The sequence below is a fragment of the Drosophila persimilis genome, unplaced genomic scaffold, assembly GCF_003286085.1.
Source record: "Drosophila persimilis strain 14011-0111.01,24,50 unplaced genomic scaffold, DperRS2 tig00000715-arrow-arrow-pilon, whole genome shotgun sequence".
Classification (NCBI taxonomy): domain Eukaryota; kingdom Metazoa; phylum Arthropoda; class Insecta; order Diptera; family Drosophilidae; genus Drosophila; species Drosophila persimilis.
This window is the reverse complement of record NW_020825343.1, coordinates 808,523-826,832: the sequence shown is the minus strand read 5'-3', so window position 1 is coordinate 826,832 and position 18,310 is coordinate 808,523. Positions and strand designations below refer to the sequence as shown.

Genomic DNA, 18,310 nt, shown 5'->3' with positions numbered 1-18,310 from the left:
TTCTCTGTCTCGTCGCACACTGCGTGTATGAAATTGATTAACATTTTGATTTCCATTAGGCAAGAGAAAGGAGGTGAGAAGGAGCACTATCTACTATGAGTAATATCTGTTTCATATTTTTAAAGATACAGCATTGGGGAATGTTTATCAAAACTTTTACAGCTACAGTTTCATTTGATTTTTCAGCTGAAGGGGGTTCCCTTCACAAATGAATGGAATTATTGGAAATTAGCTTGGTAAAATATGATTATAATCCGATTATGTTGGCCTCCCTCCGTTACTAATTCTGCCTAACTACTGCATGATAGAGTTGTACCGACTATAACCTCAGGTATGGTAATTCCAACAACGGTCAACCATCACTCCTTCCCCATTTATAGACCCCAACCGACCATTCCCTTTTGATTCGTTCCACGTCTCGGGTAAAACTGATGACTTTCCATTTTCTGTTTCGGTTCTTTTTTTTTTTGGCTTAATTATTGTCGGAACAATGTGATTTTCGGGCTAGACTTGAAGGGCACTCAAAAGGTCGTTACTGTGTATAATATACTACATATTAAGCAGCCTTGCTAGTATTCTAGGATATTTCCTCCGCTCTTTAAATGAAAGAAAGTTCTGACAGAAAGATAGAGAGAAACTAACAATGACTTTATCGTTTTGGTAAATATTAAGTCTATTTCTTACTTTCACCATTCTTGTGGAGGATACCCTCGGGTGTCGATTATGAAAGTGGCCGTTCGCTTTTAACTTGAAAGGTACCGCAATTAATCAAGCACGTACCGCGGGCCACGGACATTGGCAGCCTAAACATTTAATTCAATAATATGAATTACAGGGCATAAAACAAATTTGGGGCAGTAAAAAGCGAATTAAATTAGACTAACTGGTATGATAATTCTTGCATTAATTGAAAAAAGGAAGAAAGGTATAGTTAATTATGAAGGAGTTTATTCATGTAATATTATTATACAAAATAAATCGAAATTTCAAAGAAAGCTCTTACAAGGAAAAGTGATTCGCAGTTAATAGCTAAATAGGATGGATAGGAACAGGTATGTGCCTTTCAATTCATATATTCATAAAATAAACATAAAAACTATATAATATTTGGACGAATATTACAGTCGAAAAGCATATTCCTAGGAAATAACCAAACTTGTATTTCTTCCTTTCTTCCATTTATACTGGGATCCCTTAAACTTTTTTTTTAACAATTTACAAATGTTTAATTCTAAGTCTATATATTTTCCTATTTGCTCAATGCCCTAATGTGGTCTATGTTTCACTCCAACTGGTAAGTACTAACTAGTACTTCAACCACATACGTAGATACACTGTCAAAGAGCACGGCCACGAGCTTTTGGTTTTTTTTTTGCAATTTGTTTTGCTGCTACATCAAATCACCGACAAAGCTACCCCCTCTTCCATACCCCGCTTTTCCACCCACGACTCCTAGCTGTCTCGTGTTTTTGGCTGTGGCGATTGTTGGCTGCATTTTTGCTCAATGTTGATTCGCCTAGGCCTATTCTCGGACCTGAGCCTACGATTCCTAGGATTAGCTTTTAGCTCGCACCGTGGTGCTGCGCAGGCGCCGGATAAGCAGTGCGAGGACTACCAAGAGGACTAGAAATTGGCAGTTTTATTTGATTCTAACTCCTAGTTCCTAGCTCGATTCTATCTGAAGCTCCCTCGATTAGGTCTGAAGTTGATTAAGTTACTACGATTCCGCTCGCAAAAGTTGGCAAAGAGTTCTCTCTTTCTCTGACTCCATATCTTTTTGCGGTAGGTTAGTGTTAGACAGCGGATGGATGACTGCTCTTGGCCGTACCCTTTGCCCAATCCCAGGCCCAGTTCCACCCTCGGTCAAGCCCCATCTCTTTTCCTCTCTGTATGGCTGTCTCGCTCTCAAACAGATGTTTTGTGACAGCTTCGGCTCTGGACCCGAAATCGTGTTTTGTTTTGGCCTGTTCCGAATCCCATTTCGTTCCGCAGGCGCCCGGCTGAACCTGCTCCCACGGCATCCTGCCGACTCAGTTGTGCGACAGTAGCCGCTTTGTACACATTCCTCGTTGTTCATCGTACGCGTCATTCTCTTTGTCGAATGCTACGTGTCTTGATTCGTCTCGTTCGCCTTACAGTTCACGTTTTCGTCGTCATCGCCGTTAAGTTCACGGTGCGTTCAACCTGTAACCTTTGTTTTCTCTCCCGAAAGAATCATGTAAATAGAATGTAATAAATATTTTTCTTTTAACTAGATCTACCGATTTTTTTTGTTTTTGTCAAAATGGCTTTTAGTTTGAAATTTTACCTTGAGCCTAGGATATCTAGGCCGGTGGATGATTGGGATTTGTTTTTCTCATCCTTTTGGGCAAGTGTCGAGCCTTCTTGATGACGCCGCCGTAGGTGGCCCTTCGATTACAATACTGTTTTTTTTTTTTCTCTTTCTCAACTCCAAGTCGCCTGCCTACATGGACACCAGGCCAGAGGATGTCTCTACGCCTAAATTTCTGGGCAAAACGCTGTTCGGCAGCAGCTTAAACTTCTTCGACATCGCGTCTGGCATTTCGCTGCTTCAGATTGCGACTGCCGGCCACGTCGGGAATGGTGGTCGAGGGTAGATGTAACCACAGAACTCATAGTTCAAGTCGTTCACATTTTCATCTTCATCCTCCTCCTCTTCATCTTTTTTCTTACGTTTGGTAGCTGGCGGTGCATGCTGATCATCGGGTACATCGTTGGCATCGTGAAGCAAGTGGCACTGCAAATGCTAAACAAATTGTTAAAATATCAAATTGCGCTGAATCTCCTCAGCCATTCGCGCCCGGTTTTCACCCACGACTCACGCTGGCCACATAGCCCAAGGGCTCTGGCACGCCCAGAAAATGTTTCTTATTGCGGTTGGAAATTACCGCTGTGGATATCTTTGTACTTCTATTTGGTTGTTTTTCTAATATTTGTAAATTTCACAAACAGAAGAAATTCAGTGCGTGTTCTTCTTCTTTCCAGTCGGCCAATAGTGTTGGAAAACGGTCGTGGCATTAGCTAGAGGTGAGTTATAGTTTAGTCGCTGTGACTAAGTTCCAGCTGGTTGCCGTTATTTTAAATAAGTTATAACTCATTTATGAGTTAATTTTTCAAACTCGGATCAACTGTATATAGAAAAAGCTTGAAGTGGTACACTGAAAAGTGATTTCGAAATGCGATGACAGTTGTGCTCATCTCTAGCATGTAACCGGTATCGATAGCAGCACCTTTTTTGTGGAAATCAATTTTGATAAAAAACTTTTCGCGACAGGTTGGAGCTGAGGCGCCTGTTGATTGCCTCCACATCGTTGAAGCTTTTCCCCCAGCTGAAGGAGATTCGCAATCACACTTTGATCCAGCACTTCAGTCCCTATAAGTCGGCCGACATGTACAAAATAGCACTGGCCTTCAACATCTCGGAGAGTGATCTGGAGAACAAAGTGATGCGCTCATTCTAGATGGCCAGAGCCATGCTCGTCTCAACTGGTATAAATAGATCCTCTACGTCAGGGACGCCAATTCAATTTGGCAAGGAGGAGAATTATAAAATTTAGTCCCCTATTAAATATGCGAGAAGTAATGGAATATTCTCCGTCGCCTCCCAACCACTTTTATCTGCTTCTCATACGCACTGTGAGCCGTTTTCAACAAGTCTCAAAGGTGTTCGCCTGGATCAATTTTCTACATCACTAGGTATAAAACTGATTAAATTTTGAGCATTGATTTTCTCCTTCCCTGCCTCTTTTGGCTCGTGTGAACTTTAATCCGGCTAACTTTTTTAAAGTTTTCCGTCAATGGACTCGACTTCCCCAGTCTCTGGCAGTAATTTCTTTTACACTGTCTGTAGTTTCTCCTCCTTGTTCCTGTATATGTGTGTGCCCAGATGTTCATTTGTTGTTGACACCCACAGAACATGCACACAGAGTACTTCTCAAAGTTTGGTTGCAGCAGAAACAGAAACAGAAAACGGCAGCAGCAGCAGAAACAGAAACAGCAATAGCTCCAACAGCAGCCACAGAAACAGCAGCTGACTAGCTCGATTTGCTCTGCCGACCGCTGGCTGCGGCTTGTTATGGATACTCTTTAGTGGAATGGGGGTGCAATAGTTCACCAATTGAATTGACTGGGAAAGGAGTAAATGGTTAGAAAGTGGAGCATAGGGGAATGACACTAAAAAAAAATAATTAAGGATTCTAATGCAAGTATAGCGTATTTTCAATTAAAACGTCGTTGAAAAAGGCGTCAAGGATTCTGACTGCAATATGATCATCTGATTGAGAGATGTTGACATCGATACGAATATAACTTGATCATCAGTTGATCATCAGTATAAGAACTGATAAGAACACGAAATCCATGTTGAAAATATACCATGTTGCCTTGTCTGAACAAAATCTGAAAACATGCAAGCGCTCCGCGACAGAGAAACCAAAACCCACTTTTATTGCCAAAGTTTTACCAAACTCCTCGAGATTTTGTTATTGATTTTCTTCAAGTTTGATCTTCCCTGCTGTATTTTGCTACAATTTCCTTTGCTCGATTTTTTTTTTGGGAGTGCTTTAAGAATACCTATCCTGCGCTAATTTTTCATTGCACATTTCTTACGTTTCGTCGACGACAGCCGGAAAAAGATGAAAAATGTGCAACCGAGAAGGCAAAACTTTTCTTTTGCACTTTTAGTTTGCTTTTGGGGGTGCACAAAAATGTTAAGTAAAAAAACTTGTGCAATTAATTGGCACTACAGTTGAAGGGGTGGAGGTGGAACTGCAGCGAGAGATGCCAAACAAAGGCTGATCTAGAAGCAGGGAAATTGGGGCTAAACTCATTCGATCGGAGACCAGAGCTTTAAGCATTCTTTAGGATCAATCGTTTCCTTGGATTCGGATTTGACAGTAAAATCAGCAAATCAGCAAGAATTTGGAAGTTGGGCTTTCTTTGAGATAGTCCCACGAAACACAACAATTTGGTTATTTATTGTAAGTGCTTAAAAATACAAAGTCAAAAGTGCTTTGTTCTTCACAATTCCATGGGACATTTTGACTTATAGACCTATAGACCTATAAATCAGTAGAGTATCGCTTTGAGCGATAGTCGTGGACATCTTCTTGGCCACTAAGTCGATTTGATAAGTTAAAAAGATTTCCACACCACAGATTGCCTATACATTAACATTACATTATATATTTTTGTACATCTTAAATGTATGCCGAGGCCATGTTGCATGGAGAAAAATGAAGGGCCTACCTGCCACAGGCATTGCCTTCTTCCTCTGTATCTTTCTCTCAGGCTGCGTCTCATGTTGTGTCTTCTTATGCTCTGTTTTTCTCTCTCTTAGTGTTCTTGTTATTTATCTGGCTTGCTCATATTTGAGTGTGTGTCTTTTTTTTCATTTGCCACGAGGGCAAATCGCACTTCCACACACTTTTTACCCCCGCATACATTTGTAAATAGTTTAGATAGGGAGAGAAAGAGATAGAGCAGCAGTAAGAGGAAGAAAGGCGTGAAAAGTGCAGGAATTCTCCCAGCTGTAGGAGCACATATGTAAACCCGTATGCAAATGCAGCGTAGATGAGGGGGAAGCACTGCAACTGGCAGAGTATCTCTGTTATTATCTTATTATGATAAAATGTTCTGCATAGCTGCTCTTAAAATTAGGTTTTATAGAAAGAAAGCGAAACCCCCTTTCTGGGTTTCTGACTCAAAAAAGTTGCCATTTTTGGGTAGTCCGATCTTTAAAGAAACACGTTCAATACGAAATATAGAAATTGATAGTAATCAAGAATATATAGACTGTATGGCATCGGCACTATATTTTGTGAATTGTTAACGTCTGATCAGAACTATACTAATAACATTCGGAAGAGTGTGTACTGTTAAGAAGCTTTATAAACACAAGCTACGAATTTTCAAGGCTGGGAAACTATTTCTCCATCAATCGTAAACAATCTCTCCCTGATCTTTCTCTCTGATCTACTTTTCCCAGGAGTTTCCCTCTCTTTTTCTCTGTCTGTTGACTAAAATTATTCTCTTTGGATGGAAAGCAGAAGAAACGAGATGGAATTAGAGCAGACAATAATCTACATATATACATAATTATCTGTTTGGGGTTTGTCTGTCCTTAAATTTGTATTCTATCTCTCTTTCCCGGCTTTTTGAATGCATTTTCTATCATAAAAAATGTTGAATTCAACATAAATTCAAAATATCAAAATTTAAGTATGAAGTATGAACCGTCAAAACCGCAAAACCCGGTCCCCTGTCTCGGCAACCTGTCGTAAGCGTAATAAACATAATCGATTACGGGAAGAAGGAGGTCCTACATGTTTATCGCTAACATCTTCGAGAAACATCCTAGACGAAGGCGCAAGGCAGCGGGTCCCAAATCAATGGCTGAAAGTTTAATAAGCTGAAACGGTGCTATAGATAAAATGGTAGAAGGAACAAGGCAACGATATAGATTTTGTATTGCTTCGATGGAGAGATTGAGCCTGGAGGACAAGAAATGTATCTTGTATCTGGCGGTAAGCACGTGATGTGCATTTTAATATCGTTTCACGTTCTGCCGCCTCTCACCAACTGTGTGTTTACTTGCTTTAAAGCTAACTTCAAAATCTCCTTAGCTCTTTAAGTTAATTTTTAGCCTGGTTGAGATTTTCGACCAGGCGAGAGATTTCCGGGCTCCTATAGTTCTTCCTTTGATTGACTCTTTTTTCGGTCAGTCAGTAAACCAGACAACAGGACAAATTTTCCCCGGGCAAGGGAATGACTCGACTTGGCGACTAGAGATTCCTCCCGCCCTATTCATTGTTTTCGCCTTCTTGCTGCCTTCTTATTATATACCCACAAAAACTGCCATAGCAAGAATCGGCTCTACACGTCTTCCTCGGGGCTTAGGTGGTATTTTTTTTTGTTTCTCGCTGTCTCTCTGCTTGTTTGTGTGGCAGGCGTTGACCTTCCATTGGAAAGGGTTAGAAGGAGAACGAGCGAATGGATGCACGTTGAAGGTTATTAAAGATTTATCTGGCAAGAAATTGATGAATGTGCTGGAAGACACGATATTAAAGTTGACTAAGAAGATTAATCTGCTCTGGGGAAAACTTAAAGAAACGAATAGAAGCTGCGTGTGAAAAAGTAAGGTATAAGATAGCATAGAAAAATATAACAAAATTCTATTTTCTGTTAAAAAAAAAATTTTAGTTTAGGATAACTTTCACTCTTTTTATATTTCTTCGACTTAAGGCCATTATTAAAGCCATTTTAGGGATTTGCAAAATGTTTCCCTTAACTGTAAAGAATCATGTCTGTCCATCCTTTCATCCTAGCCATCCCCACTAGCCACTTCTTTAATAAGAGTGAAGATACGCGAAAATATTTATACAAAAATTTGTATGCCTTCCGGCGCATTTATGCGACTGAAAATTATGGAATTTCAGCCTCCCCTTTTCCCTGTCTATCGCACTGGCCTTTATTTCTCGAAATATTTTCTGGATAATTTTTATGTAGAGGAATTTTACGGTGTTGGGGTGGGAGTCGATTCCATTGTGGATGTTGTGGTAGGTTAGCTTAGGTTGAATCGGTGGCTGGAAGGAGTTCCTCCAGCTCACTGCGGTTTTCTGTCGTAAGATTATAATCTTAAGGGTAATAAAGGGTAGTGCGTCGAGCATCAATGAAATTATTTTCTATACCGCCAAATTTCTATCGCATGTCTCATGTAAAACATTTTTTTATGCAAGAAATTTGTGTATAAACCAGACTAGTGGCATTCCTGGAGCCAATATTTGAGAATATTTAAATATATTGACATATAAATATATACCCAAAACGGGCTCAGACTTACATCAGTTGAAGCTTTTCTGGTTTTACGATACTATAACCCAACCAGGCTAATCCAATGGAAACCATAAAGCATAAAAAGGGATCACCAGCACGGAAAGTGCTCAGCTCATTAGAATCATCCTAATCTTAATGACTTAAAATAGCCATTACATCCACATAAGCTATCGGTTCCAGCAGCTCTGGTTCCGACGATGTCGCTTTGCTGTTTGGTATTTTATATTTGCATTGTGGTTCCGCTGGGCATCTCCCTTTTTGTGGGTCGTCTTTCCACAATAATTTCCACATTGATGGCAGCGGGTTTCGCCAATTCGGCTGGTTGTACGGATAAATGAAAGCCAAGAGCACGATTAAATTTATGAATATCGTATTGCAATTTACACAGCCAAATTAGTCGCTAAACATTTATTTATGACCGAATATTTCTATACGCATTTTCATTTATAAGTTTGGGCATTAGCGGAAAGTTAATTAATTGCTTGCATTAAAAATCTGCATAAAATACGTGTCCCTCTGTGGTCTCTGTGTGTCTGGCTCTGGTCGATCTGAGATTCCAGCTGGTTTTTGTGTGTTTGTTGCGGGAGTTATGTTGGCCGGGGCATATGGTGTGGATAAGATACCATGGAACAGGGGTGGGGATAGGCGTCATAAAATTAATCAAATTGTTTGCTTGCGTAATGATTTTTTGCATCCAGAGTTTGCATCCAAGGCCATAACTCATTTCATAGAGAGATACCTTTAGGACCATGGACAGCAGAAAGAGAGTGCTGCGCCGAGAATATATGTAGATTAAGTCACCCTTTAAAACATTTACATTATTTTTCGATTCGAAAGAGTTTGCCACGTTAGAGGCACTAAAATTGTTCAGTTTTCATTCAGTTGCCCAAAAAAAAAAAGCGTTATAATCGTAAACCAGCACTGGCAGAGATCAGAGTTATGCAATTTAAATATAGTTAATTGCTCAGGGTATGACGGATGGGAGCGTCTGAAGCTAAAGCGGAACCTCAGAAGGAAAAGTGGAAGAGCCAGTGTCTTGGCGGCAGAAGTTTGCGCTTAAATCATATCAACACGCTCTCCACATTCTCATAAGCCTCGAATGCAAGTCTGTGCGAGATAAGGTCTCAAAAGTTAGCTATGAGAGAGGAGGGAAACGAATCATTGATAGGGAGCGTTAGAGAGGGACGAACAGATGTGCATATGTGCGAGAATGGCGAATGAGCATATCTCATGCAATGTGTATGACGGCGGGGTAGAGAGATAAAGAGCGACAGTTGAAACTTTTCAGAGATAGAAGGGGAGAGACAAGTATACGCTTTAGGGGCGTCGCTTGTAGAGTTTCGGAAAGTGCCTAAAGGAGAGTCAAACGAATGGATCATAGCATTCAGAAGGCCAACAAACTAGAAAACATCTTGTTAAGAGAGAGAGAGAGAGATACACGACCAAAAAAAAATACTTGAAGAGAGATAAAACATATGCATGTAAAAAAAACGTTTCATCTGAAATATAGTCAAAAGAAAGTAAGAAAACCTTCAGAGGAGGAAAACTAACCGACAAAGCTTCATCGAGCCTGTTTCCATTGTTTTCAATATCATTAGAATTGCAAGTTATTTTCTGTTGTTTGTGACACCACCCCACAGTCGTGCACAATTCCGGATGTGAAAATTAGCACCGGAAATACGAATATTTTTTAAACGGCTGTCGAGAGTCAAGCGAGGACATATACTCTCCAGTCCTCTCCTTCTTCCAAGCCCCTGACTGAAATATTACTCATTACTGATTACATAAGATTATATTAACTCAAGGTTAAGTGGGTATTTTCTGCTGTTGCCGTCCTCCAATCGGACTAAATGACTATCTTATAGGCGTCAGATTTTAATTAGAATTTCATTCAAACAATCTCGATTACCCTGAAAACTTAATCTTTCTCCCTTTGTACTCTCTTATTATGTCGCTGGTCAGGTAACAAGCTTTCGTTACAACCATGTTCAACATGCTCCCAAACACACACTCACAACTTTGGCCTTCAAAAGGGGCGGTGGTGGTGCTGCTGCTTCCAAAAAACTTGCCCCTAACCTTAGTCATACGAGCCAGCGTACGAGTACCAGGGCGCCAGATTGGTTTTGGCGTCGCGCTACCTACTGCATATACATACGGACATCTTTTAAGCCCTTTTGCCAAGCCAATAAACCAGCACTTAACCACAATTACCCCCCTTTTCGTCAAACAAGGGCGAACAGTAACGTTTTTTATCCTCCGTTTGTGCACCTGCACCCCCTCTGGTCGCACTCCCTGCTTGTCGTCACAAAATCATGTACACTGCAATCAGTCTTCATTTACACTTTGCACCTGCGGCACTTGGTCTGCTGTTAGTCTCTGTCTCTCACCACTAGGCTCCAAGTACTAACCCACACGAATGGAGCATTAGGTAAGGATGGTATCTGGCATGGGGTGGAGCTCTGCCTGAACAGGAAAGCTCAACTCTGGGGTCCAACAACTTTGAACTTGCATGCAACCAGAGCTGGAGACCAGAGGGAAAGTGAGAGAGAGAGTAAGTTTGTGCGTGTGGACTGCACAGAGAAAGCAAGAAATAAACAAACAAAAACTGAGGGTTTTTTAAAGTGCGTATAGATAAAGAAGGATTAAAGTCTCATACGTAAGTTAGTCCGCAGCAATGCATTGCAATGCAATGCATCCGGTTTCTAGAATTTCTCTTGAACATATCATACAGAATAGTGACACAAAAATGGTATATGAAAAGTGATAATAAGATTAAAGTGAGCATTCGGAAAAAATATATTCAGAAAAAGGTTTGGAAAGATATGTATGTACAAAATTTGAAAGATCTAGCTTTAATTTCGAGCTCTATGTTAAACATATCTGAGTTGCTGGCTATAGCATTCTGGGGAAGGGGGGGGTGACAGCGTGGTCGAATCTAAAAAGAAAAAACGAAATTTTATAAAAATACTCAAAATATTGTGCAAAGTTTCAAGGATCTAGCTTTAAAACTAGACTTTATTCCAAAAAAAAACCACTTCTGGACTAGTGTAATGGTGAAACAAGCTGATCAAAGCAGGGGCATATGGGGTGTAGCAGGTAATGTGTCTATACCTTTTGAGTGTTACTATATGTTACTTTAGTATATTGTCATCTTTAGCCTGGGATCAGCTTTACCTTTATACCCTTCTGGCGTTATGTTCCAGCTGCTCTCTCGAGAAATTGCGCCGTCTGGCTCTCTCATCTTCACAGTGGGTAACGCCTACGATGCATACGAGCAGAGCAATTAGTTCGTCGCTTTACTGCAATTGTACTAATGAGTACCGAGTAACCGAAACAACATTCAGTACCAGAGAGAGTGATAGAGATTCATGTAGAGTGGTACAGACATTGGGAAAACGCAAATAAGTTTTCTGGGTTTTTTGTGAGAGGCAAAACATTGTTGTAAAATATAGATATACATGGTCCTTAACGTTATTCTATCCTCACTCCGCCCTATTTGTGGTCTGCTTCTACGTTGAAGGGGAAATTCCACAGAGTTTGTCTGGTATTGGGCAGAAAGTATATTAAGGCATTATGAATTAATGATTCCGGGAGCTAGCCAGGACTGGCCCTCCTTTGAATCGCTAGATCCCAGTCTGGTCTCTGTGGCTAACGCTCTGGAATTTAAGTTCGATTTTTTATATAATGTAATTTTTCTGTGGTGTCTGGTAAGGGATTTCTTATTCCGAAAGAGAGAAAATATAAAGCTATACAATTATATGTAACATTGTATACCAGCCGCTTCTTAGAATGTATTCCTTGTTTCCCTATTGTCAATTACACATAAGCCACTCAGAAGTCTCCTAGGCATAGGTGCTGCTGCTACTATTGTCCTTGTATCCTCAATTTATTGAGTTTCCACACTGTGTACACCATTTTCAACCTTTATCAGCGAATACGTGGCCTGCTCATTAAAATTGGTAGATTAAAAGCCATTATGTTTTCCTTGTGGCTAACCAAGTTGCTAACAAGCATTCGAGTCCAAGAGACGAGTGGTTGGCTAGATGAGAGCACGCACACTCTTGGTATTCATTGTCCAGAAGATTTTGGCTTCAATTTATTGCACAACTTTAGTATGTATATCTTAACAGTCCCCTGAACCAGATTCTCACTTCGAGTCCGTAATCCAGCTCTTATCAATAATGTGGGACATTTTTAAGCTCAATTCTAGGTTTAACATTTGGAGTTTCCAGGGATAATTTCTTAATTGAAAACGAGACCTGTAATTTAATGATGGTGGATGCTCGGAGAAGTACCCAAAGGTTGAGCCAAATACAAATATAAGGCAAATTTAAAGAAGTGAGAAAATATATCAAAGATTTAGAGTGAGAGAAGGAGCTAGCATGGATATGGAAATAAAGAGAATACGACCAGTCTGAAGCCCGAGGTTAAATTCTGAGCACAACTTTTTAAACTTGTGGTCCAACAAATTTGAACGAAAGTGTTTTGCTGTGTTATAAACATCTCTTTCTCTCTCTTTTTCTATTTCAGTATCTTCTCTTCTCTTACACTATTTACTCCTTCTCGAAATCTGATTTTTCTGTGTTGCCAAACAAGTTATGTGGAAAAAAGTATGTACAATTTTTTTGGTAAAACTGATTAAATAACTTCTTCGAAAAGTTATTGGTTTGAATAAATATGAGTCCCCTAATTACTGGAGCAAATCTTTTACGATCTTTTTGGTGACAGCTTAAAAATTGGTGTCCTCCCGCAGCGGTATCTTACACCCATGGCCATTTGAACGCTAAGCCAGTGAAAACGCAAATCCTTTTCGTTAGCGGGCTTGATGTCTGGCTGGAGTTTTAGGCGCTCAAGTTATGTGTGGAAATTTTGTAAGAATTACGCACAGCCTCGCAGACTCACACCATGCTCCTGGCGGTGTGTGTGGGTCGTCTGGCTTAAGCCACGTTAGAGTGCAATCCCCCAAATCGAAGCTTACTCCTCATTTTTTGAGTTCAACATTTATTTGAAAGTTATTAGCATAGTTATTTTCTCTCTCTCTCTTTCTGTGTTTTGTCCTTCGGTTGTTCATTTTGTCTACCACACCACCTTCACCTTTCTGTGTCTCTACGACTAAATTCAGTGTAATTTCAATACTAAAATGATTTTGAACAATGGATCCCAACCCAATCCGAATGGACGATGGCGAGGGAATTGCGTTCCATCGTCATTGCCATCTATTCTGCTACGTTTAGCATTTTATTTCGCCAAAAAATGTTTTCACATAAAGCAAACTAGCAACAGCTTTATTACATCAGCTGTGATTAAAATATGACGGTCCTTTTTATATATTCAGTTCATTAATGATCCTAATACAGTTTTGATATAAAATTATTTATATCTTACATCTCAAAAAATACTCATAGCTGCATCAAAATCGTTACAAATCTTCTGCAAAAAAAATTATACAATGTAGATGTAATTTTTAATCGGATAATCGTGGTTGTCGAGGTCGTCGTCGCAATGGGCAACACCTTCTGCTTAAGTTCAAGCTCCGTCTGCTTCTCGGGGGACATCGAGGTGGGCGACCTGTGACACTATGGCCTGCACCTGTGGAACTTTTGTGGGCGTTCCCGCGAGGTCATTTTAAATGTACATTTAATATTTTATACGTGTTGACCACATGGCGTATGAGCATCGGCTGTGTGGACACTCTACTCCTTTCAACGGGGGAGGGAGCCGCGTTACCGTTTTTTGGGTTTTTGCTAAATTAATATTCATGGAAGTTGAAAATTTGTTTGTTTTTCTACCCGGTGCTCAAAGAGTATACGGGTATATTAGAATCGTGTAGATATAGGTTAAGGCCATAAAGCAAAGCATAGAGGAACTAGATGTCGCGGTTCCTCTCTTTCTCTGCACTTTTTTCTTATCTCTCATGACAAGTGCAATGCAAGCCAAATTAAGAGAAATGCGCGGCCTGCTTTGCCTGTCCTACCAAACTGAGTACCGGGTAATAGTAGAGTTTCAGTCATGAGCTGCGGTTTTCACCGACTCGATATTAAAAAAATAAACTCCTCTCCAGCCAGTCCATCGAGAATACTCAACAGACCATTGGATCGTTAAGGGTAGATTGTGGAATAAGAGGACATGTGTGCCCAAACTTATATCATCACGTACGAATTTGTATTTAATAAATAGTTCAAGATAATCTTTTGGAATTAACATGCCCGAGAACCAACAAGGATTTGTGAAAGCTTTAATGGAGGCAGGGGATTAATAATCCGTTCTGGCTATAAGAATGTTCAGATCACAGCCCTATTCGGCGATCTAGTAGATAATAGTATTCTGCATGAGTCTCTTTTTGCTTTTTTTTTTAATATTCTAAAAATGTAGTTTCTGGGATCATGGAAATAAGACTTGATGAGGTCTGAAATGCTGGTGCATAAACAAACATAAATTTGTAATTGGTGTGGCTGAAAAAAGTTAGAAAACAAAAAGACCCACTTTTGTTGTGGAGAGTGCAGGCGCAGGCTGAACGTGAAAATTTCCGGAAAATCTAGAAAGGCCAAATCAATCAGATAAATATGTTAATGCTTGGCTTTTGGGGTTCAAACTTGTTCAAACCTTTCTTACGGGAGCGAAGGCAAAGAAGAGGACGAAGCCTTTTGCCAATTTCCTCGCCCTGACAATGATTAGTTGCAGATTTTTGTTTCCAAGTAATATAGTAATGAAAATAGAGAAATGAGACGCAAATAAATTTGTTACACGAAACAATCCAATCAATCACAGTAGCTAAGAAAAAGAAAAGAGTGCAAGGACGAAACCTAGTGGAGAATATTCCCTAAAACCTAGGCAGAAAAGGTCAGTTCGTGGTGGTCGAGAGAGACAGAGAGAGAGAAAGAGAGATGGGGAGTATGAGAACTGACAAAAAGCTGTAAGAAATGTTGGACACGTTCTTTTCAGAAGAAACAGCTGATGGATGGGCCCCTATACAGTTTTAACTAGTGCCAAGGACATAACGCCCTTTGGCGTGTCCTTATTCTGCTTGTTTGTTGGCCCCCAGCCAAGAATCGGAACGTGGGATGCGATCACAATCAACATGGAAAATGGGTTTGTTAATGTAAGGCACCAGCTCGCAACTCCATATATCGACCATGTAGGATACATAGATCCATATATCATCCTGAAGCCATTGATGGTCGTCGCTCTCTGACTGCTGCTCTTGGTTAGATATCTGCCAGTGATATTTTTTGTAGGAAAAGCATTCAGCTAATGTCATGTTCTGTTTCTGTCCTGTACGGGGACTTTGGTTTTGGCATCTGCACAATATTTTTAAAGGTAGCCGAGTCGATATAGCCATGCCGGTATGAACGAATAGAATAGAACGAACATTTTTGGCATCCACAATTGAAGATACAAGAAATCCAAGAACGCACAATCAGAAAGATCATATCTATCAAATTACTGAATGTTTTTTAAAGCTTTTCAAAACTGTATGAATAGCAAGAGCTGACTAGTATTTGGGAGTTAATCTGCAGTCGGAAAAGCAGAGAAACTAAGTAGAGTACAAGTTGGAAATTGATCACAAGAGCTGAATATGGTTTGGGACTGGTCTTTCACAATCAGGGACAGATTCTGTATAGTTAAATAAGCGATGACGTGCAGAAGAAATAAGAAACTTTAGTACAGCAGCCATAGAATCACATGTATCAATTTAGGCTGGTCTTAATCTTTTTGAGATGATCTGCTAGTTCTTCAAGAAATAGAAGAAAAAAATGACTGAAGAGAGGAGAGGAGAGAGTATCTAATCTATCTAATGTCTAATTTTCTGTAGATTGCACCCTCTTTTTTTACTTAGAAGTAACTGACCAACTTCACGAGCCAATCAGCGAGCATCTTAAGCGCCATCTTAGCCACGGTAACGAAAACGAATTTCAACTGTCTTTTTATTGTATGGGACCACTCTTAAGTGCTAAGTGCTTTTCTTTTCCGTCTTCTAATTAGAATCGCAAGCCTACTAATAGTTTTGCCAGGAGGAGAGAGACAGCTGAAGTGGAAAACCGAATAATTAAAATGTATATTCATGACGCCGGGGAGACAACATCTAAATAATAACAGCTAAACATATGTGACGGCAGGACCACGGCCCAATAGTCGGACAGAGTTACACCCACTAACCAATGTTTAGTTCCTCGTGCTCTTAGCTTTCCAAGGCGCGAGCTCGTTTTGAAAATATTTATAATAACTCCACGTCAAGTCAAGTCGCTCAAACAGAGAGATATAGTAAGAGTGAAAGAGAGGTTGCTACATAGGTAGAAAGAGCGGTACTATAGTTGTGTTTTGTGAACGTTGGAGTTGCCGGACAGGAATCGAGGATTTCGTGAACAGGTCAGAGGAGATGGAGGATGCCAAAGAATTCGGGAGCACTCACATGAGCAGCAGCCACAACTAAATGAAATTAGACACACACACACATACCCACCAGATGGCACCTGTGCTTGTATTGCCCCGAAACAGCATCTGTCACAGATGGGGATGCAACGGTTTCCGGAGAGACCCTCCACTTGAAGCAAAATGCTAAGTAGGAGCATTCATCTAACATATAACATTCCCATTTTCATACTAAGAAACGGCCTCAACAACTCAACTAGTATGAGTATCTGTGTGTGTGACCTAGGGTTTTGGGTTTGAAATGGTTCTACTGATTATACAGATACACGTATGAGCAAATACGCCGAGATTCAGCGATTTATATTCCTTTTCTCTGCTGTTGGGAGGACGCTCTTTATATTTATCCTAAGCTCATAAGCTTGACAAACAGCTGGACACAAACAGCTGGCCAAAATACACATATCAAGAGTTAATAAGAGTAAGGGAATGGGATATATAAGCCAAAAGGTTAAATCTGCAACATCTCCATCCAATTACAACAGAAAACTATGCCGAAAGAGACAAAGATTGGATGATGTGTTAATTAATGATATATGATTGCATGTGCCATGTCTCTCGCAAAGGTTTTTCCAGCCTGAAAAGCGAAGAAAAACAAAAGCCATGCAAATTGCTTACATGAAAATTCCATTATGTTTTCCGAAGTAGAGAGGGAGGTTGTATGATATCAAGGCTAGACAAGACCCAAACATGGTAACCCATGGCTAACGACTTACCCAGCCCATCTGCAGTAGCTGGTTACAGAAGCAGACTCACAGCAATGAAAACTTCATGTAATATAAGTCAACAGCAGTTAGCCCAAAGCAACAACAGAGCCAACAAGAAAATCACATTGTCGACACCAGTTGGGATGGAGAATGGAGAAAACCTACCTTTAACACCAGTTAGGATGGAGAATAGAAAAAAACTACCTTTAACAGCATGATCAAATTCCTCATCATCGTCCTGGTCATTACGGGTTTTAAGAATATTTAAACTCCCTGCCCCATGAATCTCCACAGATCCCCAGACCACCAGTCGAGGGAGCATCATGTCTGGCTGGGCAACAGCAAGGGCGAAACCCAACGACAAGCCAAATACAGTCAGAATGCTGCCCACTAGTACCGTTTCCAAACAAAATTACTCTTTAAGAATCCCGAAAATCAGAGAAACTCAGATCTACTGTTTCCCAATAAATATGATATTTAAGTGTATTCTGGCTTAACGTTTTGTATAAACACTATGAGCTCCCAGTAGCGTTCTGCTAAAACACCAGGCTGTGGTAGGAAACTCGTCAAGTCAGGTGGTCTGTCGTCATCGTCATCATCATCTTCCTCCTCCTTATAGACCTCGTAGTGGCTCGCCCTTTGTTTTTGCTACAAGGTTCCGGACTATTATAGTTGAATGGTCAGAAAAGTTGCAGAAAACACCCACGTGGGAGTGAGAGTAAGGGTTAGAGAGTAGCCCGAAAGTTGTGTGCTTTTGGCTTGTGCAACGAAAAGGAACAGCTCCACATTGTTGCACGCGTGTTGTGTGTTGTCTGTATCAATGGAGGATGACGTAGGAGAGAAAACAATAGCAACAGAAGCAAGAATTAGCAAGAAAATAAATTTAAAATAAAATCGATATTCACATGGAATGCGTTTAGGGCTCATTAAAGTTTCGATATCCTCAATAAGGGGGTTCCACCCATAGTTTGTGGCAAGTTTTTCTCAGCCCAAACGCGGAGCGCGTTTTTCTGAATCGGTGGGGGTATAGCACCCCCTGAATGCTTTACAATCAACGTCATGTTGTCAATTTGATAATTAAGCCAAAATACACAAAGTAAAAAAAGTTGGTCGAGGGTGGCATTATATATGGGTGGCACTGGCCTGCTTACTATACATATACGTATACAGTAGATATAAAGTAAGTATACTTTTGAGAAAACAGGCTGGCTCAACTGAGGTCTGCCCTTGACAGATAACTACAAACTGCACTCAAGCATACACGAAAAGCAATCAGAATAGACGTCGGGAACCCAGCTTCTAATTGAAGAGCGAAAGTGGTC

At 40.3% G+C, this 18,310-nt stretch overlaps 1 long non-coding RNA gene across 2 annotated transcripts in view; it reads left to right on the top strand.

The window, feature by feature from the left end:
* The first annotated feature begins 2,062 nt into the window (after window positions 1–2,062).
* Window positions 2,063–18,310, top strand: part of LOC6601533 — a 42,193-nt gene continuing 25,945 nt past the window's right edge. The window contains exons 1-2 of one of the 2 annotated variants that reach the window (XR_003409098.1): window positions 2,063–2,173; window positions 3,007–3,048. This is a non-coding gene — a long non-coding RNA (uncharacterized LOC6601533). Of the gene's footprint in view, window positions 2,174–3,006; window positions 3,049–12,402; window positions 12,465–18,310 lie in introns of those variants that run through there. The other variant, XR_003409099.1, reaches the window with a different exon arrangement.